This window comes from Diabrotica virgifera, chromosome 2 (assembly GCF_917563875.1).
Source record: "Diabrotica virgifera virgifera chromosome 2, PGI_DIABVI_V3a".
Lineage (NCBI taxonomy): Eukaryota > Metazoa > Arthropoda > Insecta > Coleoptera > Chrysomelidae > Diabrotica > Diabrotica virgifera.
In genome coordinates this window covers 111,146,686-111,168,679 of record NC_065444.1, presented here as the reverse complement: position 1 = coordinate 111,168,679, position 21,994 = coordinate 111,146,686, and positions in this window count along the sequence as shown.

Sequence of the window (21,994 nt, the reverse complement as noted above, 5' to 3'; positions counted from 1 at the left end):
GTTACAAATTGTGAACACTGAAGTCCTACCCAATTATGTCGTAGAAGCCCACACATTAGAGTATCTGCACATGCTAATCTACTGTGCAGCAACAGCAATTGCTAATGTAATGGGCATTAAGATCAGAACACGACGGGGTACTAATAACGGAAGGACTGGTAGCAGAATTGCACCCTGGGAAAAAATACTGCTCGGAAAGATTGAATTACTGCGTAGGGATATTGGTCAAGTCACAGAATATATACGAGGTGTAAGAAGTACAAGAGTCATCAGAAGAGCTGAAGAAATAATACGGAATACTCCCAGACACTCAAGATTCGATCCAGAAAACAACACAGTCCAACAGTGCCTAGATACATTAAAACAAAGACTTTCAGTTTATTCAGGACGACTAAGAAGGTACAAAGTGAGTAACAACCGAAAATCCGACAATGCCCTTTTTGAGACTGCTGAGAAGGCGTTCTATCGAAAACTCAATTCCACCGTAGACAATCTCGATAAGTCTTACCCAAGCCAAGAAGAAATTCATGAGTTTTGGGGAAATCAACTTTCCACACCAGCTTCTCTTAACAACAATGCTGGATGGATAGAAGATACGGCACAGAACTGCCAACACTACACTACTACTCTCTACGAACCCTTCACCACTGAAGAAGTCTCAAATATCATCAAAGAGCTTCATAACTGGAAATCTCCTGGACCAGACGGAGTTCAAAACTTTTGGCTCAAGAAGTTTTGGAGTACTCATGAATGCTTATCAACACTAATTAATCATGTTATTTCTAATCCGCAGGATATACCATCATTCCTAACTCAGGGAACCACTTATTTAATACCGAAGGATCAAAATAACACCCAAGATCCAGCAAAATATCGCCCAATTACTTGTCTTCCAACTTTGTATAAATTGGTCACATCCTGTGTAGCCCGGCGTATCTACCAACACTGTGCTCTGAACAATATCATAGAGCCTCAACAGAAAGGATGCGCTAAGGGTTCCATGGGTTGCAAAGAACAACTTATCATCGACTCAGTCATTTCTAATCAAGCATATTCCAAAAGGAGGAACCTATTTACTGCTTTTATTGATTACAAGAAGGCCTTTGATTCAGTGCCGCATGACTGGCTTATAGATATATTGAGAATATATAAAGTCGATGATAATATAGTGACCTTTTTACAACATATAATGACAGAGTGGAAAACTAGAATTCACCTTCAAATACCTGGTGAAAGTAACATCGAAACTGAAAATATCGCAATCAGCCGGGGCCTGTTTCAAGGAGATTCGTTGAGTCCTCTGTGGTTCTGTCTAGCTATGAACCCACTATCTCAGCTATTGAACTCCACAGATGCAGGTTTAAGCATCAAGAATAACAACAATGTGGTGGCGAAGCTTAATCATTTATTGTACATGGATGATTTGAAATTAATGGCTTCCACTCGAGACCAACTCGACGAGATGCTAAAAACTGTAGAAACTTTTTCTAATGATATTAGTATGCACTTTGGACTAGAAAAGTGCCGTATTTTAAATATAGTCAGAGGAAAAGTACAGCCCGGAGGATTCGATATGCAAAATGGCCAGAACATCGAGGCCATGGGTGAAAACGATATGTATAAATATCTTGGAGTAAAGCAGGCGCGGAAAATTGACCATAAACAAATGAAAACAGAGATAACTACTGAGTTTATACGAAGGGTAAAACAGCTGCTTCGCTCACACCTTAACAGTAGAAATTTGTTTAAGGCACTAAACACCTACGCATGTTCCGCGCTTAGCTACTCATTTGGTATTGTTAAGTGGACAAAAACAGATATAGATGCTCTTCAGCGAAAAGTGCGAACACACCTCACAAAGGCACAAAAACACCGTCCTAAAAGTGCAGTAGAAAGAACAACATTACCACGGAATCTAGGAGGAAGAGGACTTATGGATATAGGTGAGCAATTAGATAAACAAATTGCTAATTTAAGAACTTATTTTCAGATGCAGGCTGAGACATCTACTCTTCATCGCGCTATCTGCGCAGTAGATGACACAACACCGATCAAACTGAGGGAACCAGAAATGCGCATAAACCACCTTACTAAGGACGAAAAAGTGCGCGCCTGGATGGGTAAACCTCTGTACGGGCGGCATCCCAATGATTATGTCGACAATATAGCGTCGAACTACTGGTTGACATCAGGAAAGATGTTCCCTGAAACGGAAGGTTCATTACAGGCCATTCAGGATCAGGTTATACCAACGAGAAATTACCTGAAATATATCATCAAAGACCCTCAGGTTCAAAACGACAGATGCCGATATGGATGTCAAGCCCAAGAAACCATCCAACATCTTACAGGGGGCTGCCAGGCATTTGCTGCAACTTAATACAAGGAACGGCATGACGCAGTGGGAAAAATCCTTCATCAAGAGATAGCTATCAAGCTGGGACTTCTCCAAACGGACCATCTCCCGTATTATCAATACGTCCCTGAGAGTATGCTTGAGGATGGCAACTACAAGCTATACTGGGACCGCACTGTGCTCACAGACCAAACAGTGGCACACAATAGACCAGATCTCGTACTAGTTAATAAATTAACAAGACAAACAACACTAATTGATGTGGCGATACCTAACAACAATAAGCTACGTAGTAAATTCACTGAAAAGATCGCCAAGTACAGAGATCTAGAAATTCAAATACGAAGGCAATGGAGAATGCAAAGTACCCAGACGATACCGATTATCATGTCTACTACTGGACTCATTCCGAAGACCCTCCTCGAAAGCATAAAAAAGCTGGGTCTGAATGAACATCTTTATAAGACCATGCAGAAAGCAGTACTACTCGCAACAGCCAGATGTGTACGGAAATTTTTGGGAGATACACCTGCATACCAAGTCACCTAGGGCTCGATAACACGGAAAGAGTCCCACCAGAGCTCAATCCTTTTGATACCGTAGGTATCTGGGATGAGTCAATTTACCCCTTAGAGGGAGTGTGAGCCGTATGGCTAAATCTGGATGTAAGCACTACGAGCCTAGTAGGCCCATGGCTTGATGTACTATTCTTTTCCACTCCCTTTTGATCACCAGCAATAGTAAAACTTAAATTGGCCGATGGCAGTAGCCGGAAGCCGTTGACGGCGCATGTAAAAGATTTAAAACCGTGGAAGGGGGAAGACATCTCGGCAAAAGTCCAATCCCCACCAAAGGCAAACGGTACTTAAGCAGCAATACTAGCAATCAGAATTTAATTGGTCCACATCAACCATGAAAGACGCCTAACGGACGTTGAAGAGGTTCCATAAACTATTCGGAACGCCACCATCCCCGCCAAGGAAGCAGAGTGCCCTCGAATCCCCAGCGGCTCCAGATACGCCAACGGGTCCCGAAGCCCAAGCCGTAGCCACTCCAGGAGAGCCTCAACCCGGAGAATACTCCGACCTGTTGGAGATCGTCTCAAAGCGCCTAATTGAGGGGGCGACCAGAAGGTACAAAATTACCTGCAACAATGGGAGGAGGATAATCATCAAGATACCGCGAAGGATAGATGGGATCACACGGCTGTAAACGCCACAAAAAAAGGTATGTTACTTTTTCTTCAAAGAGAAGGGGGTGTAATGATACGCCGCGAGCACGCACCGACAGCTATAACCGTGGGAGTTCCAGCAGCCGCGCAGCACGAAACCCCACTCATTTCCACTTCTCCAAAACAGTCCAGGCAGAGAGATACTTAAGGAGGCCACCGAACGGACATTCTCCAGTCTTGAAGCGACAGCTCTGGGCTCAATATCCAGGTTCTGGGTAATATCCAGGAATATTTGCAACATTCATCTATTTTAATCATAATATATAGTATCATTTAAGATCTTGCAACTTTTAAAGGGTTTTTACCCATTACTTTTTGGTGGCTACTTTTTGGTGGCTCACGCATGCATGCTATTGGCTTGACACTGATGATGGATTACTTGTTAATCCGAAAACGTTTTGTTTTGTGATGTAACCCTTATTGGGGTCTTTTAAATATACCTTTTACAAAGGATCCTGTATTTTTTGTGATTTATGGTATACAGCCAGCTACAGAAATTTTATTTTCCTCGTGGATTTTTATGAATTTAGATTTCTCGTCCCAAAAAACCCCCACTTACCAAATTTCGTGTTGTTATTTGATGCCTGTCAGAAGATATTCAAGAGTAAATAAAATAAAAGTTTAACTTTGACACCCTGTATTTCGGTTATTATCAACTTTCGTACTACAGTAAGTTAGCTTAAATCATAGATTTAAGAAGCCCATCTTGAGCATATGTTAAAAAAAAATAAACAAAGCAATACAATGCTAAAATAAGTAACACGGTACTTTTTACAAATACAAACAATCTGGCATAATACCACCCTGGTGTCGAATATAAACAAGGCGGCATTGGAATTTGGAGCTTCGAACATTATCGGCGGTTCTAGTCACGATACGAAGCTAATGTCGACTCCAATTGGTGGAATCGCTTAGGTAGGGATAAAGAAGAATTTGGCACGCTGCGCAATGAACGATGTTATATCTCGGGGATTTCATTAATCTAAGGCTTAAATCAACCTATTGTAAGCTCAGGAATCTAAGGTTAAGCTATGGCCCGTTTGTTACCAAACACCCTGTATATTTTTAAATTTTTATGCACACAATTCCTAACATTTTAATTTGCCTGATAAAACAAAAGAACTCAAACTGGAACTATGCCTTTGACGTTAATATCAGGCAGAGATATTCCTACAAAAATAACTCGTCTATTTTTATCTACTTTCATCTCCTATTGGATAATTTGGAACAAAAGGAGAAATATTCCCAATAACAAAACCCAATAGTATGATCTATTTGAATCGGAAATTGATTTTTAAAAACATAAAAACGTTTTGCGACCAAAAACAATAGAAACCCATCATTTTATTTAGCTGACAATAGAATAAAAAACAAAAGCAAAATCGAAGATTTCTGCTTTGATAATTCCTGTTATAATTTAGTTTGCTCATTGACATCCCGGAGAAATTTAAAAGGAAGGGCCAAATAAATTTAATAATATTATTTTGAACATAAAGAGAAGTATCCATTCTCAAATGTGGTCTCGAGGTAACGAAGTACGAAAACTCAAAGAAGTACCACAAAATGTATATATTAAAAGGTCATACAAGGACGCGTTTCGGCTCTTCACGAGCCATCATCAGCTTAAAAATACAGGAACAAAGACAAAGGACTGACCAGACCAGGAAGAAGGAAGAATCTACTAGTTTACAATATCTATGGTTCTACAGACTTCATTATTATATCTTTTATAAGTTATATAGACATTATGTTGTAATTTGAATATAAAAATTTAAGAAATTCTTGTAAGACTTTCACGTTGGGAGGAACCATCTTGCGAACAGATCAGGTGTAAGGGATGTTTATAATAACTCATTTGATTCTAAAGTTTGATAATTCATTACACTAGTTTACACTCAAAATGCGACTGGAATGCCACATGCTGTTTTTGGTTCATTTTTGCTCTCTGAACACGAATATGATGGTAAAAACTTCCTAACACGTAAAATTTTTGAGTTGTGATTAATAAAAGATCAGTATTTTAATAATTTTTTTTAAAACAGTCATTATCAAATTCACGTTGTTTCTAAAAACTGTGCATAATATGGCAACACTGGGATGTGTAATGTCTACGAATAACACATTAAATAAAAAATAAACCAAAGTCAATCCTTAATCGGCAAACCTACCCATTTAAACCTATTTCCAAATGTCTTTATTTCTCTGAGCCGCATCTATTTTTATATGACCCCCATGTACGAGAATTTCGCCGTGGTTTGTTGAACTTTGGGTTTTCCAGAAAATGCTAAAAGTATGGAACGGCTATAAAAGCAGCTCGTTGGTAAGTCACCCCCTCAGTATTGGTTTAGTGCGCATAGTGGTGTTATATCGAAAAGTGAAAGTATCCAAAGTCCAGAAACGTGGTTGTGTTAACCCCGCGGATAGTTTTTGTTACATATGTGGTCAGTTAACTCCTAAATCGCAGACAAGGATAATTAATAAGAAGACAAAAGTAGCTTACCATAAGTATTTTGGATGTGTTATTGACGATCAAAATCGGGACTGGGCTCCTCACATATGTTGCCAAACCTGTGCTGCAAATCTAAGTAATTGCTTAAATGGCAAACGGATTGTGCTTAGCGAAAATTTACCAGTTCTAGAACCCCCGGCAAATTGGGAGGAAGATTTAGAAATCTATGACGATAGAAGTGAACCCGATGATGCATCAGAAAGGGGCGATTCCTATTTACCCGAAAGCGACGAAAAAGAACCTCATTTCATCCAACAAGCTAAATTAAATGATTTAGTTCGAGATCTTCACTTGTCCAAAGAACATGCTGAACTCTTAGGTTCTAGATTGAAACAATGGAATGTACTAGCCAGTGGAACCAAAGTTACAACATTTAGGAACCGTAACCAGGAGCAGCTATCCTCGTTTTTCACTATGCAGGGTAAGATGTGTGTTTGTGTTAATCCAAATGGGGTTATGGAAAAATTAGGATTTGCACATAACCCAGAAGAATGGCGTTTGTTTATAGATTCTTCTAAATCAAGTCTAAAAGCAGTTCTGCTCCATAATGGCAACAGAAGACCATCTATTCCTCTTGCACATGCAGTTGACATGAAAGAAACACACGAGAGTATGTCGCTTATCCTAAATGCAATAAGCTATGCTACATACAAGTGGCCAATATGTGGTGACCTAAAAGTCATCGAATTATTACTGGGTCTTCAGGGAGAATTTGCAAAATTTTGGTGTTTTCTTTGTCTTTGGGACAGTAGAGCGAGCAACACAGAGCCATTACCAAGTTACAGAATGGTCTCCAAGAGATCAATATATTCCAGGTCAAGCTAACATTAAGAATATACCTTTCGTTGATCCCCAAAACGTTCTGTTACCTCCGTTACATATTAAACTAGGATTGGTTAAAAATTTCGTTAAAGCATTAGATAAAGAAGGACATGCGTTTAAACACCTTAAACAGATTTTTCCTAAATTAAGTGACGCGAAGCTGAAAGAAGGGGTATTTGTTGGACCACAAATCAGAAAACTACTAAGAGATCAACAGTTGATGAAAAATAAGTGATATTGAGTTAGCTGCGTGGAGATCTTTCAAAAGAATTGTTTCCGAGTTTTTGGGAAACAAAAAAGTAGAAGATTACCAAAATATTGTAGAAGAACTACTTAAAAACTACTGCAAAATGGGCTGTCGTATGTCTCTGAAAATACACTTTTTGCACTCCCATTTAAAATTTTTCCAGGAAAATTTGGGTGCGGTCAGCGACGAACAAGGAGAAAGGTTCCACCAGAATATTCTCACAATGGAGCAACGCTACCAGGGAAGATGGGATTCAGCAATGATGAAAGATTACTGTTGGTTCCTCATGAGAGAAACTGATACAGACTATAAAAGTAAATCAGCGTTTGCAAAAAATTTGTGTACCAAAGACTTACCATAGTTTTTTATTCTAGTTCTAAAATTGTATATATAGTATATAAGTATTTTTATAATAAATATTAATAATTCTATAACTCAAAATATATACGTGATGGAAAATTTTGGTGTTTGAATTCGTAATCAGGATGCTTGAAACTTCCCGATACAGCTATTTTAACATCAGTCGCAACTTTTTTTTTCTTTTTTGTTGACTAGAGTTATCGATAATTGTTTTACTTACTAAAGTAAAATATGTCACAATGAAACACCACAGAATTTTTTTATTGAATTAACGTGTCTCGATTACAATCATCATTGACACAGGTAGAATTATACATTAATAAACAATACATACATACAATAAATACATAGATTTGAGTGATTTACATTACATGAACATTTATATTTTATTGACTATTTCACTAGACTGTTCTTAACTGATAAAACGTCATAGCAACGCATCGTTTCCTACTGACAAAACTCCTTAGCGACGTGATTTCTCAGCGACAAAATTATGACAGATCCGTCACGAAAGTGTATGGTAATAACAAATAAATAAAGATTATATTTCGTTGATATGGTGCATTAATTGTCTCGTGAAAAAATCTTGTCGAATATCATTCGAGAGAAAATTATTTACCGGCAAAATTTTCTCCTGGTTTCATTCAAGTTCGTTGCCTTTTGGTAATTTTCGCTTATGAAATTTTGACAAAATCACTCGACTAACGTCTCGTGATTTAAGTCAAAATTTAATTCGCGAAAATTGCCAGGCAACAAACTTTCATACCAGTCGAAAATTTTGCCGGCAAAATTTTCTCTCTTGTAATATTATAGATGAAAATATTTATATTTCGTAGGTAGCTTATGGTGTGGAGTATATCAGTTGGCGAGTTTAGTGCTTCATTCAAGCTACTCTTGAGTCCATGAAGTCCTCGTTCATGTTGATATTTTGGACAAGCGAATAGGATATGTTTCACTGACAGCTGAGATTCGCAATATTGGCACATAGGAGGGTCTTCAAAAGCCATTAAATATCCGTGGGTTAGTCTGGTATGCCCAATTCTTAGTCTTCTAAGTACTACGGTTGATTTTCTGCAGATATTCGGCGGTGTAAATGTACCAATATTCGGTTGAATTTCTTTCAGTTTCGAAGGCAGCCTATTCCAATGGGTTTGCCAGTAGTTGCCTGTTAAATGTTTAAAATGACGTTTTAGATCTTTGTCTATTTGGATACTTTCAGGATCACTGGTTGATGATAGTGCTGATGTGGCTGCGGCGTCTGCTCTTTCATTGCCCTGAATACCTACATGGGAGGGTACCCAGATGATTGTCGGAATGAGAGGTCAGTAAGTTAATTGAGTCATGGATGGATTCGACAATTGGATGTCTTGTGAAAATATTTTTTATGGTATTGATAGATGCTGGATAGACGTAATTTGATGATAACGAGTTTATTGCGTGAAGTATTTCTACTAAATCAGCCGTATGAATGCTGCAAAACGATGGAAGGGTCGATGTTTTGATGGTTCCTGTAACTAACTCCGTTATTATTCTTAGAGCCATCAGTGTAGATTATTAGGTCAGAGTGTAATTGGCTAAAAATATTTAGGAACATGTGTTCGAGAGTTAACGGATGAGTTTTATGCTTGGGATATTGACTTAAGGTGGTATTTATTTTAGGGATAGTTTTATTCCAAGGAGAAACGGATGAGATGTTATTGGGAGAAGTAGCTGTCAAATCTATATTTTGTAAAAGCGGTGAGAGTAGCTGTCGAATCGTGAGTAGTTTGCCCGAAGTAAGACCAATATTTACCACAGAAAATTGAAATAGGTACTATTGTAAAATAATATTTCAATTAACTATGAGAGTCATGGTTTATGCAAGCCTAGCTCAGTCTCTCAGGTTGTGAGTACGTATTGTCTTATTAGAAAAGAACAATGAAGATCTAGATTGGAGGAAATAAAACAGTAAGTTAACGATCTGTTTTATTTTTCATTAAAAATATAAAAAATTATGTATTACATTCAATGACAGGTATTCAAGATCTTGCCGAAAGCTAACAATTTAGATTGTACTTATGGCATTGTTTTTGACTGCGGCTTCTTGATATCGGATGGTACAGCTGTTGGTTGACTGTTGGTTCTTTGACCTAGGCTCCGATGCAGCCACTAGGTCTACTGCAGTTGGTAGGTATTACTGAGGTGATGCATCGCCGGCGATGGGGGCTTCAGGAATTTCGCCCAAAAGAAGAGACGGTTATTTAAATAATGTACAGGAAAAACTAGAACACAGCTACTCGTATTTGTACGATTTGATTTTTATGAAGAAGTTATAGAAGAGTTTTTGTTCTGCAAACCACTTGAATCAAACACTACAGAGGAACTCATGTCAGGTAAATTGGTAGGGCTAGCAGCAAAAATAAAGAAAATTGCTCCTGAATGTCGAAGTACACATTGTGGCATACACCGAGAAGAATTAGAACAGTCTTATTAATATGCAAGAATTTTAACATTTTTCTAGATCACTTAATAACTTTATTTTTCAACAAAATTTGATCTTTTCAAAATTGTAGGGCGTTACGTACTAATTTCATGAAGCCAGTTCCGCCAATGATTTTTTATATAGACTGTTTACTGTAGTCTCCTTTCCGGAAAATGGCTTTTTGTCTTTTTTTGTTTTTGTTGCGAGATTTATTCACTTCTCGCGGATCAATTCCCAACAAAAACAACTGCTGTTTTTATTGCTGGAAACTGCCGATCCGTCCCGCGCTTCCCCCAGCGCGACCACGCCACAGCTTTAAAATTTAATACTTCAACTTCTCCATCGGAAGTTGATGTATATTTTACAGTAAAATACCAAAGTTTTAATCTTTCATTAATGTTTCAAACTGCTATGGCAAAATCGAGAAAAAACAAATATAATTTAACCATAACGTTTAGGTCGGGGCAAATTGTCGACTTGTTTATTTTGTATTTATCTTGTGTAAGTGAGGAAGTTTGAATTGAAAATCCATTTCTTTTTAATCTACCCTGCACTCTTGATGGACGATTACAATCAGTTTGGCCAAGTGCTTGTTGTTGTCGGTTACCGAAATATTTTATTTTAATATTATATTGTTTGTTATTGTATCCTAATCGTGCTTTTTCAAAATCAAAGCTTTTTTGATCCCTGGGTTTGTCTGTCTGTTATAAATAAATCACTTTATTATTGCTTATACGAGCCCTAACAACTATATGTTCGAACAAGCAGTTATTTGGCGGATAAAATGCCAATTTACCGAAATTCTTTTATTTACATTTTTTTAAAATGTAAATATGAAATTAACAACATTTTTTATGATGTCTGGAATTATTTCTACGGTTTAATTATATATTTTATGTTGAATACTGTTCAATTAATTGTTTAATAATCGAAAACTGCTGACAACTAAATATTGGATTATTTTAAATTTTCCTCACGTTTTAGCGTGCCTGGCGAGAAACGACTGAAGTTTTATAAGCTTGACGGAAAGAAGGCTTTGAAATCAAACATACGAGTAGCTAGTTTGTTGTCAACAATAATTATAACGCGTCATTTGAGTTTGAATAAATTAACAACTGTCAGTTTTCTTATCAGTAAAATACAATATGGCACGCGGAAAACCTACTGATCCAAAAGTGCGAGAAATTATTATTCATCAGTACCACAAGGGGAAAACAATGCGTTTAATTTCCAGTGCATTAACGGTAGCAACAACTACTGTGTTTAATATAATTAAGAAATATGGTGAAACTGCCAGTATTGATGTTCGCGGCAAAAGCTCAGGCCGTCCAAAAGCTGTTTCTCAAAGGAGTGTCAGACATTTAATCAGAATATGTAAGTCGGGAAGAAGAAATACACTACGAGAAGTAACTGCTAGATGGAATAGAGAAACTGGGATGAATGTTTCCAGAGAATGCTGTCGCAAATATATCCACAAAAGCGGTCTTAGTTTTTATAAGGTATGTTTGATAGGTTCTTCTTTGCGATATAAATTTTCTATTTTTTTATTTATTTGAATAGGCCAAAGAAAAACCATTGTTGACGGAATCTCAGAAAAGGAATCGTTATATTTGGGCTAAATCTAAACTTTCTTGGATCAAACTTAACTGGGGCAAAGTTATCTATAGCGACGAAAGCAAATTTGATGTTTGTGTGGGAGATTACCGAAAGCGTGTGATTAGGGAAAAGACAGAAGCATTCCATAAATATTGTCTCAAAAGGACTGTAAAGTTTCCACAGGGTATCATGGTGTGGGGTTGTATGTCGGCCAAAGGGGTGGGAACTTTACATTTTATTGAAGGCATAGTAGACGTAGCCAAATATCAAGATATCCTTGAACATTCGTTTTTACCAAGTGCGGCAACGTTATATCCATCCGGAGATTTTATCTTTCAACAGGACGGAGCCTCATGCCATACGGCTAAATATACCAAAAAATGGATGGGAGAAAATGACATTAAAGTTTTGTCACATCCTTCTAGTAGCCCGGATCTTAATCCAATAGAGACACTGGTACAAAATGAAACAACACCTAAGAAATAACCCTCAGCGTACTTTGCCACAACTACGTACTAAATTGCAATAAATATGGAATAGTTTCACTCCTGAGTTCTGTGAAGGCCTAGTTGATACAATGCCTAATAGAGTTCATGCTGTTATTCAAGCTAAGGGCTACGTTACGCCTTATTAATTTTTATTTTAATTTGTTAAAAACTGCTTGTTCCAATATTTAGTTGTCAGCATTTTTTGATTATCTAACAATTAATTAAATAGTAACCAACATAAAATATATAATTAAATTGTCAAAATAATTCTACACACAAAAAAAAATTGTTAATTGCATATCTACAATTATTAAAAAAATTAAATAAAAGAATTTCGGTAAATTGGTATTTTATTAATAGACCAGGGCGGATCTGTAAAAATATTAGTACATTTGGACGTTGAGAGGTGACTCAAATTTTTTTGCAGAAATTGCTTGAAAATAACTCAAATAATAATATTTGAGTTATCCTCCCTCTCAAAAAGGTCCGGAACATTGTTTAAATAATCAAAATGTCAAAAAATGAAGGAAAAATTCGATTTTTTTCTTCGTTTTTTGATTATAACTTTAAGAGTATTCATTTCCGAGAAAAGTTGTATTGACATAAAAGTTGTGTAATTAAGTTTTCTACAATATAAAGTAGGTTGAAAATTTAAAAAATAGTCACCCTTGTTGCAAAATAGCAATAATTGGGAAAATACTATACAAAAACAAGTATTCGCATTTTACGTTTTTCAACTATTTATGCTAAACTTAGGACCTTCAAGTTTCACCCAGAAAAACTATATGATACAGTTAAACAATACTCTAAATTTCACTAAGATCGGTTTCATAGATTTTGCTAAATAAATTTTGCAATCCAGCTTTCGCAAAAAAAATTCATTTTTTCAAACTGTTACAGGACTGAAAATAAAGCAGATACCAAGTTGAATTTTTTTTTTACTTATAGAAGGGTACTGTACCTTTCATTTGCAATCTGCAAAACTAAAATCGATTAACCACCACGGCGTCAGGAATTTTTTTAAATAAACATTAATTATTGGTGTTGCTCGCAGGACACCGGATAGTTTGCTCTGATTGGGCATTCCAATGACCTTTGATAATTATTGATACATTTTAATTTTTATTACATTTCGATATAAATAAATAAATTTGTTTATTGCAAAATAAAAACACATACTCTATCCTTTAAAATACCACTTTTTTTAGCAAAAACTTTTTTTGTTCATATATTTGAACTTGCGAATAAAAGTTTATTATTTTTAAACTTATGCAATTGTTTAAACAGTATTTCACAAACAATAATAAAATTAGTTTGATTTTTGTGGAATTAAAATATTAAAATACAACAAAATATAGAGTAAGAAAATAATATATTAGATGAAGATTGGAAGACATTTTGGTGGAAATCAACTTTATGTGAATGGAACACCGCTGTCCTGCGCGTAGCACCAATAATTAATGTTTATTTAAAAAAAATCCTGACGCCGTGGTAGTTAATCGATTTTAATTTTGCAAATTGCATATGAAAGGTACAGTATACTTCTATACGCAAAAAAAATTTCAACTTGCTATCTGCTTTATTTTCAGTCCTGTAACATTTTGAAAAAAATGAATTGTTTTTGCGAAAGCTGTATTGCAAAATTTATTTTGCAAAATCTATTTAACCGATCTTAATGAAATTTACAGCGTTGTTTTAACGTATCATAATGTTTTTCTGGGTGAAATATGAAGATCATAAGTGTAGCATAAATCGTTTAAAAACGTAAAATGCGAATACTTGTCTTTGTATGGTTTTTTCCGCAATTATTGCTATTTTGCAACAAGGGTGACTATTTTTTCAACTTTTAACCAATTCTGTATAGTAGAAAATTTAATTACGCAACTTTTATGTCAGTACATCTTTTCTCGGAAATGAATACTTTTAAAGTTATAATCAAAAAACGAAGAAAAAAATCGAATTTTTCCTTCGTTTTTTGACATTTTAATTATTTAAACAATGTTCCGGACCTTTTTGAGAGGGAGGATAACTCAAATATTATTATTTGAGTTATTTTTAAGCAATTTTTGTAAAAAAATTTGAGTCACCTCTCAACGTCCATCTCAAAACAGATGGGCCCTTGACTATAAATAATACAAATTTTGTAAAATAACTGCTTGTTCAAACATATAGTTGTTAGGGCTCGTACGGTTGGGCTATTTGCATTTTCAATAAGCACTTTTATAATTATATAAACATTACATATTACACTTTATATTTACGTCCGCATTTATTGTTAATCAATGTTGAAATGCTAAAATCATATTTGACCCTAAAGCCACATGGCAGATACTTTAAAATACGGTCGGTACAGGTTCTTATTTATTTAAAATACGCCAATGGTGCATTTACAAAACAAAGTCAATTAGGTCGTGGTATTTATATTGGAGAGATCCTTGATATCGGTCTTCTTATTAATATAATTTTGATCTTTGTCTAAAATATGTAGGTACATTTTCAAAATCAAAAGTATGGTTATTTTCTACCGAAAATTGTAGAATTAAACAATACAGCCTTACCATTGGCTGTATATTGCATACCATTTTCAATGATTAATTTCCTCATTTTTCTAAATAAGCCTCTCTAACCAAACTTTCCGATAGAAAACCTGTGGTGGCCGAACTTACAATATTAGTCTGGGCAGATTATCGGAGAATAGGCCATTTTTAGGAAAAGTTATTTACCAGCAATTTTATTGCTGGAATCGAATCTTATGATTGTATATATCGCACACCTAGTTCAATAGTGCCACAAGTGCAAAACACAATATTCTCGAGAAATGAGCAAAAGGTTCTGTAGTAAATGCGTTATGCCCTGTAAATAATTTATTTTGAGAGTGACTAGCTTCAAAATTACAATTTAGGTAGTAAATTATACACTTATTGTCTGGATCTTATTACAATTTATTAAAAATAAAACGTTATTATTGTTTTGGTAGTTATGGCGATATTGCATTGTGAAGAAAGTCATTTATAAAACAATACTTAGGAGATACGGCGGCAATATAATGAAAAAATCAATTGATTTTTGCAGTTGTGGCCGTATTGAATTATAGCGGTTGTATTGTGGCAGTGTATATTATCGCCACATCTCTCTTGATTTTTGCAGTTGTGGCCGTATTGAACGTATTGAATTACATCGGTTGTATTGTGGCAGTGTATATTATCGCCACATCTCCCAGTTATGGCCGTATTGCATTTTCAAAACCTCCAAAAACCCTACAGTGAAATACCAAAATAACTTACTTTATACTTATCCAAAACAATATTTTAGTTCAGGCTGTATTGCATTAGATGGGCCATTATATAGGCAATATTTTACAGAATAACCCAAAATTCGAATTTTTTGCAGTTGTGGCACAACTGAACTAGGTGTGCGATATTATTAATATAGGTATGCAAAGTCCGCAGATAGTGTGCTACTTTTTTATAAACAAAATGGCGCCCGAAAATCGTGTGTTTTTCAATTTTTGCTCTATAACTCCAAAGATTTTAACTGTACACCAAAAACACTCAAATAAAAATTCACCGTAATTAAATTCTGCGTAAATTAGATAGAGATGTAAATTAAATAGAGATGTGTTTTTCCCGATTTACTTCGACGAAAATTTTCCCCGGAAAATGCAGGTTTTTCCAACAAAATCTTTAATTTTCAAATAAAATTTTAGATAAGTAATTGTTTATCAATCCTTAAATAACTTGATAATATAAAAGCTCTTTTCGTATAGATTACAATTCCAGAAGCCGATGGAAATTGAATGAACAGTTTAGCAACAATTGAATTAAAAATTTACGGTCGCTATAATAACCACAATAATTACGATACATAATAGTAGCTATGATGTTTGTATAAAAAGACACTGTACCTATCTAATATACTTTACAGAATTGAAATTGGACTATTTAAGCGGCCTCAGGAATATTTTAAAACTATAAACAATTTTTTGGCTTATAAACAAATAGAATATCTCGGGAAATATTAAATTAAATTAAATAGTGAAAACGGTATTCGAAAAAAAGTGGCAGGACGCATCTTTTAAAAGAAAGAACGTTTCATTGTGATGCGTCGTTCCTGAGATACAACCCGTCAAAGTTGACCGGCATTTACGGCAAAGATATAAACAATAGGATAATAATTTTCAAACCGTCACCTTTTTATTTCGGTCCTCTTTCTACACACCAATTTTCATATCTTTAAAATAGTCATAACATAAATATATTATTATATTAAAAACTATCGATATTACGAGTGAAAATTGCCAAAAAAGCAAAATTCCAATCAAAAATTAGGTTGAAGAAAATGTAATCTCAAAGTTCAAAATCGGTATACGTTAAAAAAATGCATTTTTTCGGCTTTCCATGGAACAATTTTCTTCATTCTTTTTTTGTTCCCACATAACTTGAGTAGAGCCATCTAACTAACGCATTATTAAGTGTCAAACTTGCTTTTGTTTTGTTATAATAAATTAATTTATTTATTATAACAAAAATTTTTAATTCGTTTAAATAAAGATTGTTCAAATAATTATACAGCTTTCAAATGAGAGTATTTGTGTTTTTAACGTTAAAAGGTACACTTGTAATAAGCTTATCTAAAAAAAGTCTACAACTGGAAAAAATATGCAGTTTTCTTTTCTTATAAATAAATTAATCTATTATAACAAAACAAAAGCAAAAAGTTTCACACTTAATAATGCGTTAGTTAGATGGCTCTACTCGAGTTACTTGGGAACAAAAAATAATAAAGAAAATTGCTCCATGGGAAGCCGAGAAAATGCATTTTTTAGCGCATACCGATTTTGAACTTTGAGATTACATTTTCTCCAACCTAATTTTTGATTGGAATGTTGCTATTTTTGGCAATTCTCACTCGTAATATCGATAGTTTTTATTATAATAATATATGTTATGAGTATTTTAAAGATATGAAAATTGGTGTGAAGAAAGAGGACAAAAGTCAAAAGGTGATGGTTCGAAAATTATGATCCTATTGTTTATATCTTTGCCGTAAACGCCGGTCAATTTTGACCGGTTGTATCTCAGGAATCGCTCACTACAATTAAACGTTCTTTCTTTTAAAAGAAGCGGCCTTTTTTCCAATACCGTTTTTATGATTTAACTTAATTTAAGATTTCCCGAGATGTTCTATTTGTTTATAAGCCAAAAAATTGTTTATAGTTTTAAAATATTCCTGAGGCCGCTTAAATAGTCCAATTTTAATTCTGTAAAGTACATTAGATAGGTACAGTGTCTTTTTATACAAAAATCATAGTTATTCTTATGTAACGTAATTAATGTGGTTATTATAGCGGCCGTAAATTTTTAATTAACAATTCAATTGTTGCTAAACGGTTCATGCAATTTCCATCGGTTTCTGGAATTATAATCTATACGAAAAGAGCTTTTATATTACCAAGTTATTTAATTATTGATAGACAATTACTTATATAAAATTTTAGTTGAAAATTAAAGATTTTGTTGGAAAATCTCGCATTTTCCGGGGAAAATTTTCGTCGAAGTAAATCGAGAAAAACACGTCTCTATGCAGAATTTAATTGCCGTGAATTTTTATTTGGGTGTTTTTGGTGTAAGTGTAAAATCTAGTTATAGCGCAAACATTGAAAAAAATACGATTATTGGGCGCCATTTTGTCAATAAAAAAATATCTGCGGACTTTGCATACCTATATTATTAACATATACAATCATAAGATTCGATTCCAGCAATAAAATTGCAGGTAAATAACTTTTCCTTGTATTTTGCTAATTAGCCCAGAGTATAATGCCTTATTTCATTTAAGTACCAACATAATTATTATTCAAATTCAGGAGACTCGAATTGAATCAAAACGAAACCGTCTATTTTTATTTGGTTTCACGCTATACTCGGCTGCAGAGTAGAAAATGATGCCGATTATGACAGGTGAACTGCTGATGTTTTAGTGTAATACATTCCCAGCCTCTCCCGATGGCATGAATATGCCTCAGGTTCACAGTTTACTTTAATCGTTATCGACATTCTCTTCATCTTCCCTCGTTAGAGGTCGCTGAAGGCATACGTTGGTATTATATTTAAATATATTTACCAACGAGTCGGTGCGTTTTGGTTCAACTCAGTCTTTTGCAAAGCCTCTTTGATGACGGGTAAACCTAGAAACACGAATCAAAACGAAACCGTCTATTTTTATAATTATTCAAATGTTACCAGAACAAATTTTAATTGCTCTATATAATTAACAATTATTGTGACATACCCATTGCTACCAAACCAAATGTAAACGGTACGTTTTATTTTTCTGATGACATGTTCAATAAATAGGCAACGAACTGGTTAATAATTGTTAATAGTCCAATCAACAGCCATTTTCATGTGGAATTTTGAGAACCAAGGTCGATTTCCTTGAAAATTTGAATTTAGGTAGTAATTATAACCTTTGTCAAAATCTACCCTATGACGAACTGCGCTTTTGCCCTGGGGGTGAAAGTAACCCAATCTAGGGACAAACATTTTTTAATCATAATAACTATGGAGTTTTTTTTGCAAAATTGACACTTTTCAAGTTATTTGCGATTAAAACTATGTATTTTCCATTGAAAAAACTCACGTTTTATAACCGTTTTTTCATGAATAAGTTAAAAAAATTTAATTTTATAGAAAAAATCATTAAACGCAAAATTGTAGCTAATAAAAAAATAAAGAGATTCGCTTCGGAAAGACCTATGTAAACCCAATACCTAACGACTGAGTTATTGCTCTTTAAAGGATGGTTATTTTCGGAGAACATCGAAATGGAGAACCTTTAATCTCAAATTACTCGAATGTGGTGCAATTTTTTGGGAAAACTTAAGAGACATCTTTTAGAGTTCATTAAAAAAACCTTTCAAATAAGCTCTGATAAAAGTTTTTTCACAAGAACTGACTGACTTATGACGAAAATAAAGCCGCCCTCTACTTTTTTCTTTTTGAAAAAATGTAAAAATTAAACCCTTGTCCTTACAATCCTAATAGAAATGAATAGCATCCCACTTGAAATTAACTTTATTTAGGTATAATTCATACGATTCATCTGACTTGACAGGTTTGGAATGATTAGTTTTGAAAAAAATAGTTGATTAAATCGAAAATGACATTTTTAAAATTAAAAAAAAGGCAATTTTTCTTAAATACACTGCGGTGCAAAAAAATCGATCCACTAAAAATTTGGTCATTTTTGATGTTTCGAATTTCCTAAACCTGTTGTCCAATTTAAGTGATTTTTTACAACATTATAGCCTTATTCATTGACAATATCGCTGTAATAAATTTGTTGCTAGACAGCCAAACTGTCATTGTATACCGGGTGTACGAATCAAACTGTTTTTTCTCAAAGTTCGCATCACCTTGTGGATTATTCTAGCATTTATGAAATACTGAAATTAAAACCCAACTATAGCCTCAGGTTTTCTTAACATTTTGTCTTTCGATTCATTCGCTTATGTTGGATAATAAAAAAGTTAGATACTTTAACAACTGGCCATGTTCGTCATCAGTACAGGGTGTTTCTAAATAAGTGCGACAAACTTTAAGGGGTAATTTTACATGAGAAAATAATGACAATTTGCTTTATAATCATATGTCCGCAAACGCTTCGTTTCCGAGATACGGGATGTTCAATTTTTTTTACAAACTGACGATTTATTTATTGCTTTAAAACCAATAATTGAGATGTGCAAATCAAATTTTGTGGGTTTTAAGACGTAGTTATTGCACATTTTTTGACATACAATTAAGAATTTAATTTTCACCATTGGCGCGCAAACGGGTATTATGACCGATAATATTACCCGTACGCACGCCAATGGTGAATATACAATTTTTAATTGTATGTGAAAAAATGTGCAGTAATTACGTCTTAAAACCCACCAAATTTCATTTGCATATATTAACTGGTGTTAAAGCAATAAATAAATCGTCAGTTTGTAAAAAAAAAATGAACATCCCATATCTCGGAAACGAAGCGTTTGCGGACATATGATTATAAAGCAAATTGTCATTATTTTCTCATGTAAAATTACCCCTTAAAGTTTGTAGCACTTATTTAGAAAACACCCTGTAGGTACTGATGACGAACATGGCCAGTTGTTAAAGTGCCTAACTTTTTTATTGTCCAACACAAGCGAATGAATCGAAAGACAAAATGTTAAGAAAACCTGAGGTTATGGTTGGGTTTTAATTTCAGTATTTTATAAATGATAGAATAATCCACAGGGTGATGCGAACTTTGAGAAAAAAGCACAGTTTGATTCGTACACCCGGTATACAATGACACTTTGACTGTCTAGCAAAAATATTATTACAGCTATATTGTCAATGAATAAGGCTATAACGTGGTAAAAAATGCTTAAATCAGACAACAGGTTTAGGAAATTCGAAACATCAAAAATGACCAAATTTTTAGTGGATCGATTTTTTTGCACCGCAGTGTATATCTAAAAGTATTCATAATATGAAAAAATGTTTCAAATATTATTTGTAGAATTGCTTTTACTGAAAACTTCGATTTTTTTTGTTTTTGTATAATGAATACTTTTAGGTTTATTTAAGAAAAATGCACTTTTTTAAATTATAATAATGTCATTTTCGATTTAATCAACTATTTTTTCTAATCTAAGCATTCCAAACCGGTCGAATCACATGAATCGTATCAATTATATCTAAATATAGTTAATTTCAAGTGGGAAGCTATCCGTTTCTATTAGGATTGTAACGACGAGGGTTTAATTTTTACATTTCAAAAAGAAAAAAGCAGAGAGCGATTTTATAAGTCATAATAAGTCTTTATTTCGTCATAAGTCAGTCAGTTATGCAAAAATCTTTTGTCAGAGCTTATTTGAAAGATTTTTAATGGACTTTAAAAGATGTTTCTTAGGTTTTCCCAAAGAATTGCACCACATTCGAGTTATTTGAGATTGAAGGTTCTCCATTTCTAGGTTCTTTGAAAATAACCATCCTTTGAAGAGCAATAAAGGTAAGATGAGAACAAGTGGGTCGAGGTGGAGGTGTAGGTCGCGGTGGATGCTACTTGTTAAGCCGCGGTCGATGCGATGTCGACTGCACATAGCAAGGAGGTCACCCGCGCTGTCAGTCGAGCTAGAACCACTATCAAGTGCATTAGTTTAATGAAATTTGAATGACAAAAGACTGTGCTTTGCGATGTTGTGTCAGTCAAGTGATGATAGTGATGTAATGTCAGCTGTAAATAATCAGATCCTCCTTCATATTTCAAAAATTTACTGAATTTAATTATTTTAGAAATTCAAAAATAAACTGACTATAAAAAAGGGATTATATAAAAAGTATCAACTCAGATAATGACAACTTGGCTTCGAACGGACCAATCACAATGAAGCATCCGTGTAGGCCTCCCAGTAGACATCCATGTAAAACAAACTCATTTTATTTTCAAAAGCATCGATGTAAACCTCCTGGATGGCATCGCGCTAAACCTCCACCGTGACTTACCTGCTCTGTTCTCTTCCATTCACTACAATGTGTTTGTTTTACATGGAAATCGACATCGACGGCGACCTCCACCTCCACCACGACCCACTTGTTCTGTTCTTACCCTTACTCGGTCGTTATTGGGTTTACCTAGGTCTTTCCGACACGAATCTTTTTGTTTTTTTATTAGCCACAATTTTGTTCTTGATAATTTTTTCTATAAAATTAATTTTTTTTATGAAGTTATTTATGAAAAACGGTTATAAAACGTGAGTTTTTTCAATGAAAAATGCATAGTTTCAATCGCAAATAACTTGGAAAGTGTCAATTTGGCAAAAACAATTTATATAACAAAATTTACTCAGAATTGATCACTCTATCGACCTCCATATTTAGATTAAAAAAT